The following is a 15,539-nucleotide window of genomic DNA, read 5'->3' as shown; positions in this document are numbered from 1 at the left end:
CATGAGGAAAATATTCATCTCCAACTGCCCATTTTTTATAGAACACTGAGAATAACATCCAGATCATCCTTAAGGTTACTTTTCAATACCCAAATACAATATAAATATCCATCTATATCGTTTCCCAGACTGTTATCTTTCTCTAGGCTGTCTTTGTAATTCTAAGAGTGCCTTCAAACTCAAGTGCAATTTGGTGGAGAGGGTACTAATGAGATTCTGCCCTAAAGCATGATGGGATTTAGTTTCTGCTTTAATTAAGCTTTGAGGCAGTGGTTTGAAGTTTTTACTGTTTTAAATTGTTGTTCACTCATTTGCAGAACTTTGAGATCTATGCTAGAAAATAATTGCAAGAAAAAGATAGGAGAAACATCATATCCTTATAAAAAAGCAAAAAAAGGATTTAATAAGGTAAGTGGAGTGACATACCTCAAAAACAATAGTTGTGCATCGAGTATCCTAAGCCTAAATTCTGAATTCAAGAACAAAGCTCTATTTTACATAAATATGAAGACATTTCAGAGAAAGGAGAGCCAGCATAGACCAAAAGAAACAAGAGTTTTGGAAAAAGACATCTCTGGGCTCACATCTTTAGTAGAATTTTAATTTCTCTTGTAGCCTTATTTTTTCATTTTATCAAAAAGTTCCTGACTAACATGACCCAGAATGTTCTGTAGCATTTTCCCTATTCTCCTGTTAGGCACAGGACAGCTCAGAAAGGTTCTAGGTTTTAACTTAGTAAGGTGCTCAATTTCAGCTTCCTGGTTAGAAGAGTTATTTCCTGTGTCCCTGAGAATATTACAACTCTAGTGACCAAGTCTTAGACCAGGATCCAAGTTTCCTGGAAGTTGCTGAAACATAAATATATCCTTCTGGATATCCTTACCCTTCTGACTTAGATTTTTACTTGGTTTCTTTCTTTTGAACTAGCCTATGTGATTAAAATGTTTCTAATGTAAATATTTTTTCTTCTTTTCTTCCACTCATATTTTTATGTGTTTGTGGTAGGAAGCCAAGAATCTGATTAATTTAGTTTGCCATACTGTCAGGCATCTTCTGTTACAGACACGTTGACCTCTATATTCACAGTAGTATATCTCTGCTTTCAAAATATAATTGCTGTCTGTTTGGTGGTAAGCCTTAAATATCTAGTTTCTTGGTGAATGTCTGTAAAAAGTTGGCGTCTGTGATATTAAGTGAATGAGTTCTTTGGTAGGAAAAGAAATGAAGGCAGTATTTGGAGCCAATTGTTTTAACAAATCACTTAATAATATTGTCTATATCCTACAAAACAATGAGCTCAAGAAACTTATTACAGAATATTAATAAGAGAATATGTATTCTTTAAACTAAATATCTTCTGGTACAAAAAAATGATAATTCAAAGTATAAACCCTAAAAATGAAGGATATTTTTAAAAATCTACTTTAAAAAATCCACTTTAGGGAAAATTTTTCCCATTATAAAATAATGGGAAAAGCAAAATAAAAATATTCATATTTCTAATGACATTATTAAAATAATTTTGGTATTATGACATATAATATAATAAAATTGGTACAGATTTTTTTCTGGAAATTTTCTTTCAACTATTTTAAAAATATCAAATTAGTTTTTTCCTAAAGAGAACTCTAGCCTCATAGCTTTTTTTTCCCTTATTTTCCTTGCTTATTCTCTTAATTGATAAGCCTTTACATGCTTGATTCATGTCAGTAACATCATTGAAGAATGAAAAATAATAGCACCTGTTTATACTATCTCAACGATTGAAGATGATTTGTTAACAATTTGACTTATCATTTGGCACTCAGAGACAACCACTTTTGCTGGATCAATACATTGTATTTACTTTGAGACTTAGCTCTGATTTTCTTAGTAGCAGCAGAGCTTAGTGAAATCTTTACCTTCTATTTTTTTACCCAAACATTGCAAATTATAAAAGTTGTTCTTTGCATAACCATTGGCATTGTAATGGTCTGGCTACATAAACAGTACCACAGGCTTAGGGAATTGGTTTTGCACATTCTCCATAAACTTGTGGCACCATTGAATATACAAGTTTGAAGGTAGAATGTATGGAAGATTGTTGAGGCTCTCAAATCCATACTGATGTCCTCTCTTCCAAGTTAATTGCATTCATAGACCAAATAATTGAAAATATTTTCAAATATCTACAAGGGTTTCATCATAAAGTTTTGACTCCAGAGTAACATATATCATTAAAAAATATTAACATATGCATCGTCTCATACTTATCAGTGTTTATGGTGAGAACACTTAAACTCTACTCTTAGCAATTTTAAAATATATTACTCATTATTATTAACTATGATCATCATGCTTTGCAATAGTTCACTAGAAATCATTCCTGCTACCTAACTGGAACTTTGCACTCTCATACCAACAACTACCTTTTCCCCATCCTCACTTCCCACTCACTGCCATCCTCTAGTAGCCACCATTCTACTCCAGTTCTAACAGTTTGACATTTTTTGATTCCACACATAAGTGAGATCATCATTCCACAATGTATACATATAGAAGAACATTACATTGCACCCCACAAATATGCATAATTATTGTTAATTAAAAATAAGATGTAATTTAAAAACACATTGCAAATTACATGTTAAACATGAACAATGGAGACATTTAGGTTCATCTAGCACATGATATAATCTACTATCAAAAGTTTGCTTTTCACCTGCACACCCATGTTTATTGCAGCATTATTCACAGCAGCTAAACTATGAAAACAGCCAAGATGCTCCACTACTAATGAATAGATTAAGAAAATGTGGTATTTATACACAATAGAATGAAATTTTGTCTTTTGCAGGTAAACGGATGGAACTGGAGAACATCATCTCAAGTGAAGTTAGCCAAGCTCAGAAGGCCAAAAGCTGCATGTTCTCTCTCATATGTGGAATACAGACCTACTACAAATAGAGCAATACTGTGAAAACTGGTCACACTAAGGGGAGGTCATATACGAGAGGGGGAGGGTAAAAGAAGGAAGTTAAGAAGGTGAATATGGTTGATTGTGCTCTCTATACAAGAATTTTTTTAATTCTATGTTAAAAAATATAGAATTTTTAAACCAGTTGAAACAACAGTAAGAAAGGGACCAAGGTAAAAAGAAGAATAATAGAGGAGATGAAACAAATCGTACTATAATACATATATACATGGAAGTGCCACAAGAAAACTCCCTGTGTAGCTATTTCAAATAAGCAAAAAAATAATTTCTTCTTCTTTTTTTTCTTATATAAAATCGGAGAAAAGGAAGGAAGAATAGGACCTGCCTGTGGTGGGGGAGTTGGTACTGATGGGAGGGGGAGGAGGTGGGGAAACGGTGAAGGGAGATGAATATGGTGCAAATATTGTGTACACATGAATGTAAATGAAAAATGAGATCTGTTGAAACTGTTCCAGGAATGGGAGGAAGAGAGGGATGAATGATGGTGGAGGTGAGTTCAATTATGATATATTTGATATATTGTAAGAACTTTTGTAAATGTCACAATGTACTCCCACCCATCACAACAATTAAAAAAAAAACAACTTTGGCTTTTGGCAAGTATTGGTATCTAGTCATATCTTTGTTATGTTTGTTTTCCTAGTAATGACAATTCATTGTGCTAATGCAATCACTTTTCCTTGCTTTATTTGTGATCAGTGGTATATATTTGTGAGACAAAGATGGTGTTTTAGTTAGTAGCAGGGAAAGAGTGTTGATTTAGATATTAACTAGTTCTTAAGGTAATTTTACCCAGCTGTGTTGACTCATTCACCAGAACTGAACCAATCAGCATATCAATGATCTCCATTCCCTATTAAGTAGGGTGATAGAGGTAAAAATTTCTCTGCTTTTAATACAGTAGATCCTTGATAGCTGAGATTGTCTGTTTCCAAACAGACTGCTATTGAGGAAAAATCATGTGTGGCCAGGACGCACAGAGCTCTGTGGTGTACTATGGTGCTGGATTCATTTCTCCCATAATTCTTCTCAACTTCTGCGAAAGACACACTGCCTTTCAATAAACCTCAAGTTCTTCACTTTATCCCTTCAGTTAGGCACATTAACTGGTACTTTGCCTTTTTGGGCAGCATATTTTCACAAAATTAAGGACAGGGAAACACTCAGCAAATCACACAACAGTTTCAACACAACTGACAATATCACAGGACTGACAGAAATTCTCCACATCCACTGAGCTGCATATTGCCTGCATTGGAATTTAAAATTTTGTTTTGATTGATTTATTATTTTTTTGGACTGTGCTTAGTCAAAAACACATGTAATAAATCTACAAATAAATCAGGCTTACTGTATTTGCATTTGCCCTATTCAGGAGTAAAAAATGTAAAGGAAACAGTGTGTGGATATTTATATTCTTGGTTTCACCATTACTCATTACTCATTCCGTTTTTGTTTGTGTTGTATAAAAGAGAAATCTCATCTAGAAGATGGAGTAAGATCACTTAATTGTTAAGGTTTGGACTCTTATCCATGTTTATACTCTGTAGAGATCACATTATGGATGGGACAGTTGTGTTCAGGAGTACTGTAGAGTGGCTTACCTAATGCAAAAGCAGTCAGGTTCAAACACAAACCAAGTTCTAGAACCAAGTTCATTCCTGTAGTCAGGTTTCCAAACTAAAGGAAAACCCACAAGATGCCAAGTTCAAACAGGAAACAATGGGAGAAAGAGCTTAAATTTTTAAAAAATGCACCAGGAACAAATTAAGAATACTTAAAAAGCTAGAACCCATGGTGTTGGGAGAGATAGTTACTTGTGGTAAAGCGAAGGCATATTTTAAGCCAAACGCATCAGTGAGTGTTATGGTTTGGGTCTGGAATGTCCTCCCAAAAGGCTCTTGTGTTGAAGGCTTGGTCCTCCATGTAGCAGCGTTGAGAGGTGGCGTTTTGGGGGAAGTGATTGGATCACAAGGGCTCTCAACTCACTAATGGATAGTCCATTGATGGGTTCATGATCCAATGAACTGTTGGGAAGTGTTAGGAATTAGGAGGTGGGGTCTTGGATGAACTGTGTCACTGGGGGCATGACCTTAAAGATTATCCTATTCCCTGCTTTTCTTTCTTTCTCTCTTCTCTCTCTCCCTCTTTCTCTCCATCCCTCCCTCTCCTTTTTTCTCTCTCTCTCTTCTTTCTAATCATGATGAAATGAGCAGCTTTGCTCTACCACATGTTCCTGCCATGATTTTTCTGCCCTACCATAAGCCCAGAAATAATAGAACCACGTGACCATGAACTGAAAAGTTGATTTTCTCAGGTATTTGGCCACAGCAATGGAAAACTGGCTATACATTAAGTAGCCAACAAATAAAAGGATATTGAACTTCAAATTAAAAGTCCAATATGTGCCCTTCTGCTCTGCATTTTTAGTGACTATAGATTATTTTTATATTCTCATACATTAGTGTCCATATTTCTAAAAAAATTGAAATAATAAATTATCTGATTTAATATTATGAGAATAATCTGAGATAACACAATTAGTCTATAATAGTCCTCAATAAATTATTTGTCACATTTTATTTCCCAAATTGATTGGAATTTTACACACAATAATAAAGTATTAAGCATATATTACTTTCATCAATTATTGAAGCAACATTTTCCTGGGATATGATGAAAATATAATTTGGCCACGATTATACTGAGTCTTTCATCACTATAGCCTTTAGTTTCAGACAATGGTTTTTAACCACAATAAACAGTAGAATTATTAGGTGAAATTTTAAAGAAATATCCATGTTCAGATGCTATTTGGAGCAGTGTGTTCAAGAACTATATTTTTAAAGACACAGGCATCTATATTTTAAAGACATTTTTATTAACATGTATTAGTTTACAGGGGGGTTCATTGTGACATTTCTTTTTTATTAGCATATAAAAGTTTTACATGGAGTGTACATTGTGACATTTATATTGTGCTTATAATATATCTTAATTAGATTCACCCCCCACCATTGATCTCCCTCATCTCCTCTTCCCACTTCTCAGGAAAATTTCAACAGGTTTCATTGTTCCATTTTCATACACGAATACAAAATACATCCACCATATTTTCTATCCTTGATCCTTTTCCTTTTGCCTTTCACCCTCCCACTGATACCCATGCCCAGACAGGACCTGATTTACCTTCCTGTCCTTCAGTTTTTAAGTGTATATTAATTGTTCAAGAGGGTTTTGTCTTGGTATTTCAGGTAGTGGTTTAATCAGATTAATCCCTCCTATTACTTATCTTTCTCTATTGCCCTGTTCCCCTACTGTTCAAAGCTTACAATGCATTGTGTTATATTATCTTCATATACAGATGCAATGTGCTTCATTATCTTTCACTCTAACATTCTCTTTACCTCTCCTACCTCCTCATATAGTCCTCTCAAAGAGACCCACTAATACAATACAATCGTGTTCTCTCTCCCTCTCTCTCTCTCTCTCTATATATATATATGTATATATACATATGTATGTATGTGTATGTACATATATATGTAGGTATATGTGTGTGTGTATGTTTGTATATGCACATTTAGATCTAACTTTCACATATGAGGGAAAACATGAAACCTTAAAAACATTACCTCCATGTGTCCTCAATGTACAATAAGAAATGGCAACTACCATTAAGGAAACTAAGCCATTAACCAGTTGCTAATGTGTTAGCTTGTCTAGTTTATCATAGTTTTCTCACCAATATCTTATTCTGAGAAACCATGCATTGAAGGATGAAAATCAGGAAAAAAAGCCTAATGCTTTGAAACACATTTTGGAAAATGTTATCCTAAGCTCATGTTGCCAAACCTCATGGAACATCCAAGATTGTCAAATTCTTCGGATATAAATTGAAACTGCATTCCTTTCTCTTTCTTGGAAAAGGAGCTTGGAAAGTACCCATGTAGTGTCTAGTCTATCCCAAAACTTTAGCAAAAACTCAGCCTCACTATGCAAAGAAAAATTATTAATCAACACTAGATTTTCTATAGACATATGGTATTTTTACAGTATTCTTTTGGCATACAGAAATATGGCACCAATATACAGTCACCTCTTACTTTCCACCCTATACATAGATAAAATTCAAATAGATCAATGAATGCAGGAATTCTGTGGGGTGAAAAACAAGGTTGGCTGTAAATTATGAGCACAGTGTCCGTGTGCTATTGCTTAATCACCAGAAGACTTGCCCCTGTCCTCAAATACCAGCTGAGGCTAAACAATGGGCAAGGCACTAACAAAGTGCCAGACAATTTGAAGCAATTTAACCCCCTGCATAAATCACTGAAAGCATGTTGTTTACACTATTGGAAAAGGTGACTAAGATGGCCTACTAGCAACTGTGCTTTGAGTGAGAGATCAGGCAGGAAAAATGATCTGTCTACATCAATCTACTCCTCTAGAAGTTATTCCTCAAAGTATAAATGGAGTGGTCCTGAATTGTTTGTGAATAAACTGAGGTAAATACAGAAATCAAAAGTAAACATTCAGAAGCTTTACCCCAATTAGACAAAGTAATTTTATAACCATAAATTCTAATAATAAAAACTTTGGCTGGTATTTTGAACATCTCTTTCCACTTGACTTTTTCTTGTCATTTTTTTATGACACTTCATAAGTTTATTTATATTTTATATTTTACAAAAATGTCAATGAGACATTGAAAATTAAAAGTAAAATATGTCCTTTACCACAGATAGCTCTGCTCTATTGTGCCTCAATGAGAAATTTTGTAAAAGCTGGTCCTTAAATGACAATAATAAAAGGGAAGATTAAAAAGATGATGAAATTAACAATAAATAAAAATTCTGTAGCTATAATTTCATCATGCTGCTCTTAAACTTTAAAACCAAAAAATAATTTATCTCCACTATGTTCTTTATAAAATTTAAATGTTAGTGCCTACCCACAGGATAGATCTAAGAATTTAATGAGATAATACAAATTAAACTGTCCCAGTCTTAGCAAGACATATATGGACTTTCTGATCTGTTCTCTGCCTGTCTTTAGCTTTTATCTTTTTTGCCTTTACTCTCTATGCATAATCAAAATGGAAACACACTCACCTCACCTAAAACAGATGATAGTTGTTAATATACTCAGCCTTCTAAAAATACTTTAAAGAACAGTTTATGCAAGTAGACTCAACTTGAAGTATACTAAACTATGGTTTAGGTAAATGTCCCCAAAGGCACATATAATAAAGGCTTGGTCTCCAGCCCACGGAACGCTTAGGAGGTTGTGGAATATTTAAAAACTGGAGTCTAATGAGAGTTATTCATTCATTGTGGGGACATGACATTCAAGAAGATATTATAACCCCAGTCTCTTCCCTTCCTCTTTATGGCCATGGAGTGAGTAATTTTGCTCTGCCACATATTTCTTCCATGATGTGCCCAGATGGCCAGAGGTCATCCCAATCGTAGATTGAACTTTCTAAAATTGTAAGCAAAAAATAAACTATTTTCTCTGTATAAGTTTATTTATTCCAGGTATTTGTTACAATAATGAAAAGCTGACTAACACCGGAAATGTAGTCAGTATTCTGATTCAAGTAAGCATGAAGTAAAAAAAAAAACAATTACTCAGAAGAAGAAATACTTTACCTGACCATTATGCCAAAAGGAAATTTCTCCCATTATAACAACAGAAAATACAAAAATATTTTCTGTAATCAATAGTTGCTTTGCAATGTAGCAAAAGTAGAGATTTCTATTAGTGGTTACAAGGTCTTTGACAGTCCTGCCATGGAGAGATAGGATTTATGACATTTTTCCTTCAACCAGAATTGTGCCAACTGATAGAATGAGGATGAAGTGGCATTCTGTGGCTTTTGAGTCTAGTTCAGGAACAAACATGTGGTTTCATCTGGTCCTCTTGGATGCATACTTGGAACATTTGCTCTGAGGTTGCTCCCTCTTGGTACCCAGCCCAGCCAGCCTAGAGAATTCACACATGGGTATTCTACTTGAGCCCAGATTTCAAATCATCTTGGCTTAGGTGCCATGTGTGAAAAAGTGAAGGAGTCTCCAGATGTTTCTAGCCGCCAACTACTGAAGTCACTTCTGGCTCTTCAAGTCTCCCCAAGCCACTCCAATCTTACCAGGACAGCACTCAGACACCGTGAAAACTGAGACAATCCTCTCTGCTGTTCTTTGTTTAGATTTCTGACCCACATAATTCATAAGCATAATAAAATGATATTTCTTTATGCCTTCAAATTTGGAGTGAACTGTCTTGCTATAAGTTAGCCCAAACAGTGATAATATTTTCACAGCATCCTGTATGGAGAACAATGATCATTTCTTCCCTTTATTAAACCACTCAGGAAATGTTGCCTCAGTGTGGAACAAGTCAACTTTGGTGAAAGCTTATAAATGAAGAGGCCCTACTTCTTTGGAGAAAAGTCTCTTTATTCATAACCTTTGTCAATGCATTTATCTTCAGTATCCACGAGATTGATTGGATCCATCCAACCCTATACCAAAGTCTTCACATGCTCAAGACTTTATGGCATAGAAGTCAGGCGTGGTGGCACATACTTGTAATCCCAGCACTTGGGAGGTTGAAGCAAGAAGATCTTGAGCTTGTGCCAGCTACATAGTGAGAACTTGTCACTAAATAAATAAATAAGTAAACAAGAAATAAATCAAAAAAGTAAAATGGCACAGTGCTGAGCAAAACCTCCACACATCCTCCCGCATACGTTAATGTATCTCTAGATCACTTTTAATATGTAATATAATGTAAACAACTGCTAAACTGAATCGCAGAGAGGGTAATGATTTTTTTTAAGTCTCTACACAATCAGTACAGAAGCACTGTTTTCCCAAGATCTTTTCTATCAGTGGTTGATTGAATCCAGAGAGTCAGAGGTCTTACTATACTATCCTGCCCAGAGTTTGCACAACTCTGAATCCACCTCTACTTCAGCCTCTTTCTTCAGGCACCTGATCCTTCAAGATTTAATGTTAATGTTTCTTCTTCTGTGTTGTTGCTTGACAACTCCACTCTATCCCAGGCAGAGTCAAGGGCTCCTTTCTGTCTGCCCTAGATCATTCCGTAATACGGCACTCAAAACATTACACAGCTTATACATTTATCCTATCAGCTCCACATTTGCCCTGCCAGTATCTCTGAGGACCCCCATGAAGGTAAGGATAATCCTTTTCTTCTTTGACTTACCTGTTCTGTCAGGGTACCTGGCATATAAGTGATACTTAAAAAGTACATGCTGTGTTGCTTGATCATGAAATAAATACATTAGGTGGACATCCTTCCCTATGTTCTGATTTCTAGGTTATATACAAGCCAACAGAGCCCTACACTACACACAAGGAATTAGAAACCTGAATGAAAAGACCAGTACCCACAGATTCACCACCCACAATGCCTATTTAATGAGAAATTCTTTTCCATAAAGATGCTTGAAAAGTTACCATTCCAAAAAACTCTTTTTAAAAATATACTGGCCTTTATACCCCAAAACACATAAGAGCAAATAAGCACAAGAACTGATATTTTGACATTGCAGTTTGGGGGAAAAAACATACTTTTTTTCAACAGTTCTTAGTCATCAATTCTTAGTCATCAATAGCAGATAGAAGAAATTTGAACTGGGGGCCATGTTCGGATAAACCGAAAGTATTTATTTAATTTTGCCTAATCATGCCTAGTGATAGGAATGTAGATGTGGCATCTTTCTCTCTAGCTTTTTCAGTATCTATACTAAAGTCTTACATCTTTCCAAATGCTCTTATCTTTAGCTATTATTTTGACTTAACTTATATTTCTGTTATAATTTATAGTGAATTTTGAGTGCAAGTCAAACATAACCCTCCAAATGACCTAAAGCATTAAAAAAGAAATAAACATTAATTCAGAAAGCAGAATATACCTTATAAAGAAAAAGCGCCTTTAATATTCTTTCACCAACCAGCACCCACCACAAAGGCTTCCCTTCCTCTCTTGGTGAGTACAATAAACCCTCATGTCATTACATATTGTACCCAATTATTTTATTTTCAATTTAATGTTAATTACTCACAAAATGTAATAAAAATTAAAAATATTTTATTGTTCAATTAAAATATTTTCCTATCTATAAAAATCAATTGGGCAGCTTGGATTGGGGTGGAATATATCACATTTCCCATTAAAATTAACAAAAATGCTTTTTTCATATAATAGCTTTCCATTTAGTGACAGGAGTTTTTAGGAACAAATTAAGGTTGCTAAGTGAGGGACAGGTCCATTATGGAAGATGGGCTGACAAACTCTTGAGATTATTGATGTGTGGAAAATGTAGAAACAGACTAATTAGGAGGCTTTGTCACTCTGTTTTGCATAATTATAACAAAATTCCTGAAGTACACTAGCTTTATGAATAAAATGAGCTTACTTAAAGTTTTAGAGGTTGAAAGTTCAAGATCAGTTGGCCCCCATTGGTTGGAGCTCTGGAGAGGGCATAACAATAAAAGGTGTCACAACTGTGTGAGCATGTGTGGGAAGAGGAGAGCCCACCTCAAATGAGGAAGGCAAAGGGCAAGGACTGGGAGGGGGGCATGGCTCAAATAGTAGAGCATCTACCTAGCAAGTATGAGGCCCTGTGTTCAAACCCCAGTTCCACCAAAAAGAAGGAAGGAAGGAAGGGAAAGAGGGAGGGAGGGAGGAAGGGAGGGAGGGAGGAAGGGAGGGAGGGAGGAAGAAAGGAAGGAAGGAGGGAAGGAAGGAAGGAAGGAGGGAAGGAAGGAAGGAAGGAAGGACCAGAAGTTGAGGTCCTACAATCCCTTCTGAGACACACTCAGTATCCTAAGCACCTCCCACAGGTACTACCTCTTCACAGCCATACTGAAGATCAAGTCTTCCCACACGTGAACTTTTGGGGGAGACACTAAAAACATAGCCAAACCATAGCAGCATCTTCTTTAATCTTCCAGAAAAGAGATGACACTGGCTTGGATGAAAGTGGGAGCAGAAGAGTAACTAAAAGTCAGATTCTGGGTGTATTTTGAGAAAGCACCATCAACTTTTGGTGTTCAATTGGATATGAAATGTGTGAGAAAAAATAAGAATCAAAAATAACTTCAAATTTAGAACTATTTAAAGCTTACCTCATGCCACATAAAAGGTAAGTTTGTGATACAGCTAGGATCTAGGAATTTTTTGACATGTACCCCAGTGTTCTGTCCACTCTGTGCTGCTACTTCAAAGAACATCATCGAATGTTTGAGGTCTCAAAAGCAACTTTATGACAGGAGAACTGGAAGCGTTTTTAGTTATTGTGAAAAGAAGGTCTTTATCCGGACTTTTTATTTGGAGAATTTAAAATATCTATTCTGGAACATTGAGGACTTGCAGCTGTTTGAGGATTTGCTCCAAAGCACTCTAAATCCTTAACCAGTTATTACTGAGGTCAGAGGGAGAAAGAACATTATTTTCATGTTCTTGCAGATTTTCTGGTTGACTCAAAATAACTCCACACGGGATAATGGAAAGAGCATTCAACTGGGAAGCAAACCACTTTTTAGTTCTCAGTAATACCATCAATTGAATAAGCCATAAACTCCCTGAGATTCAAATTCCTCATCTCTAAAGTAAGGAGGTTGGATGAGCAGGATTTTTCAACCACTGATATAAATCTTATAGAGTAGTCAAAGTCTTTTCCGGGAGCTATTTTCTCTAGTGTGGAGGCTGACACGAATGTCTCAGACCCATTGTCTTCCTGGTAAATTCAAGATTCTGAAGATAGAAAAGGTAATTCCTATAGCTCACTAAACATAAAGGAAACCCTTAAAAGCAATGGTCCTCAAAGCTGGTCTAGCTTGCAAAAGTGATTGGATATTGTATTGTGACGTTACTATTGTTAATATCTTAAAACACATTTTAAAGATGAGATGTCAATTATAATTTTTAAAACAAGATTTGAAAGTAGGAAAATTAGCATTTTTGAGTTTATATTACTTGTGAGGCAGTAGAATACATACTTTAAGTATATATTATATCCTTACAATAATTGCTTCCTGCTTCCCAGACCAAGATGCCTAGGCTTAAAGAGTTTAAGTAACTTGTTTAAAGACATACACGGGTGGGGTTGGAGTTTGAGCCCCCATCTTTCTGCCTCTAAAGGCTTTTCTACTACACCAAACTGTTATCCTTAGTGACAATAATTATCTATTAAAATGATCATTTTGCAATTATTATCATTGTATGAATAACAAAAAGAAAAGGGGAAGAATTCATATTTGTGCTCTTTGATTACTCACAAGGTGAGTTCACACTGTGGGTAGGTGACAGATCACCTAGATCTTGATTTAACTCCCAGAAGACAGGTACTCACATCTAGTCTATTCTTTCTTCCAAAGCTCTCCAACAGTTCTTACAGGCATGTTCAATCTTGGCAATTGGGAAATAGTCTCTTCTTCATAAAAATCCTGATGTGTGCCATTTTCCTATGTGAAACAAATGCCTGAGTGGGAACAAGTTAATTTTATTGCAACTTATAAAAATAAAAGAGAAATGTCATTACATGAATAAAAGTCGTCCCTTAAAAAATGTAGGCAGGACTGGGGGCCTGATTTAAGTACTAAAACACTTGCCTAGCAAGCTGGAGACCCTCTGTTTAATCCCCAATACTTTAAAAAAATGTAGGCAAATATCCTTCCAACTGATGATTATGTGCTTGTTAATGAAGATAAAGAGAACATGAATTCAGGAAACAGTCACCGTATAGTGCCATGAAAAAAGACTATAGTCAGCTGTAATCCCAACAAGAAATGTAAAGCCAGAAAATTCAAGCTTTTAAAAACAGTTTTCAGACAAAAGAGCTATGAAAAATGAGCCAATACACAGTTAAAAAATGAAGCAAATGGGCTCTAAAGAGAGCGAAACTTGCACTGAAAATAAACCTAGAATTATTTATTTAGGCAAGGGTATTTGGTTCATTTCGAAATACAACTATGAGAAAGAATTACCCCATGTTTTAGGAATAAAAGGAAAAAAATTAAAAGATATTGCTAATGGAGGAAATGGCACAATGCCTGATGGACTTTGGTCTCTTATTTGACTAATATTAGAAGTCATATTAATTTTCTTTGTTGCATAATAACATTCTGCTGTACAGAGATGCAGTCCAGCCAGCCTAGGAATATTGTATTTGCAAATAAGTATACCATGACTAGAACGTATTTGAGAGGTAACTTAGTCTCTGTGACTGAAAACACTCATAAATAATAATTAATTATTCTTTATGTCACCTGGGAAAGGGAAGAATAACTAACTTTGAATTGCGGCAGCAGGCTCTGAGGTCAAGTAAGAACAGGAAGCTAAGTGAAGCCCAGAAATACATTTATTAAGGCAGGTATGAAAATATTACTCCTTTAAGAACAAGCTACACTAGGAATCTCTCTGTATAGCCATCTTTATCACAAATTAGCAAAAATTATATCTCTTTCTTATTATCTCTAATGTTTTCTCTTCAACAAAATCGGAGAAGAATAGGGTGGAACAGGTTCTGCCTGGAAGGTGGGAAAGGGGTAAGGGGGAGGTGGCACAAGCAATGTATACATGTTAGTAAATATAAAATGATAAAAGGAGAAAAGAAAAAAAAAAGAACAAGCTAAATACCTATCTGGGATAATTTAGGGCACAGATTAAGAGACACTGGCAATTCTTTCCATCATGTCACAGTGCTATGACAAATGGACTCCATTGTGTTTGACATTCCTCTTTAATTCCTCATTGATTATAACCTTACTATTTCAGTGCTTTCCCTGTCTCAGATTTTTGGCTCAGATACTTACTTCTGATTCCTCTTTAGGACTTACTGTTTGGTTTTTTTCTTTTGTCCTTACCTTGTGGTAACTCCAAGTGGGCAGACAGAGGGAAGGGGAAGAAACTACATTAAGAAATTCCTCCCTTGCTAAGTTCAAAATGGAGAAGAGAAATGCTTAGAAATGCTTCTCCCACAGTGGGAAATTTCCAGCTCACCAAAGCACAGATTGGTCATGCATGTGCTCACCAATGAAATTTTATTTATTACTTACTAAGAAATAAAGCTGAAATTAAACTAGTAGGAACATTAAGACTTAATATAAAAGTAATAGCTCTATGAAAGAGGATCGTATTAGAACATATTTCAACATAAAAAGGATATTGAGGGTCTTCATTACTTTGAAGTTTGAAAACACTGAACATTGAAGTTTTCCAATGACAAGCAAAAAAAAAAAAAAGGATGAACATAAATTGTTGTGGAAAGACATGTTAAACATGAAGCAGATTTCCAGCTTTCTAAGGGCTGTAAAAGCCATTTTAGACGAAATGCAAACCAGACCCCACCCCTTCAATTATGCAGTTCTGCAAGAAGAATGCAATAGTGTGGTCACCAAAATAACACCAACACTACTGGCTTTTAGTTAGTAGTTAGGCAAGATGATTTAGAATTTTAAGCATCTCTTTTATTACTTGGCAGCTTTAGGGTATCTGATTTAGGCCATGAATAATCCCCTTTAAAAAC

At 35.4% G+C, this 15,539-nt stretch overlaps 1 long non-coding RNA gene across 2 annotated transcripts in view; it reads right to left on the bottom strand.

Annotated features, from left to right (window-relative positions):
- Positions 1-5,539: 5,539 nt before the first annotated feature.
- The window catches only part of LOC141425739 (uncharacterized), a 126,105-nt gene continuing 116,105 nt past the window's right edge, over positions 5,540-15,539 (bottom strand). The window contains exons 3-4 of one of the 2 annotated variants that reach the window (XR_012450816.1): positions 13,365-13,476; positions 5,540-9,642 (exon numbers count right to left, since the gene is read on the bottom strand). This is a non-coding gene — a long non-coding RNA (uncharacterized lncRNA). Of the gene's footprint in view, positions 9,643-13,364; positions 13,494-15,539 lie in introns of both variants that reach the window. The other variant, XR_012450817.1, reaches the window with a different exon arrangement.

The sequence above is a fragment of the Castor canadensis genome, chromosome 8 (assembly GCF_047511655.1).
Source record: "Castor canadensis chromosome 8, mCasCan1.hap1v2, whole genome shotgun sequence".
NCBI lineage: Eukaryota > Metazoa > Chordata > Mammalia > Rodentia > Castoridae > Castor > Castor canadensis.
The sequence above is the reverse complement of the archived record's forward strand: the minus strand, read 5'-3'. Positions and strand labels throughout refer to the sequence as shown.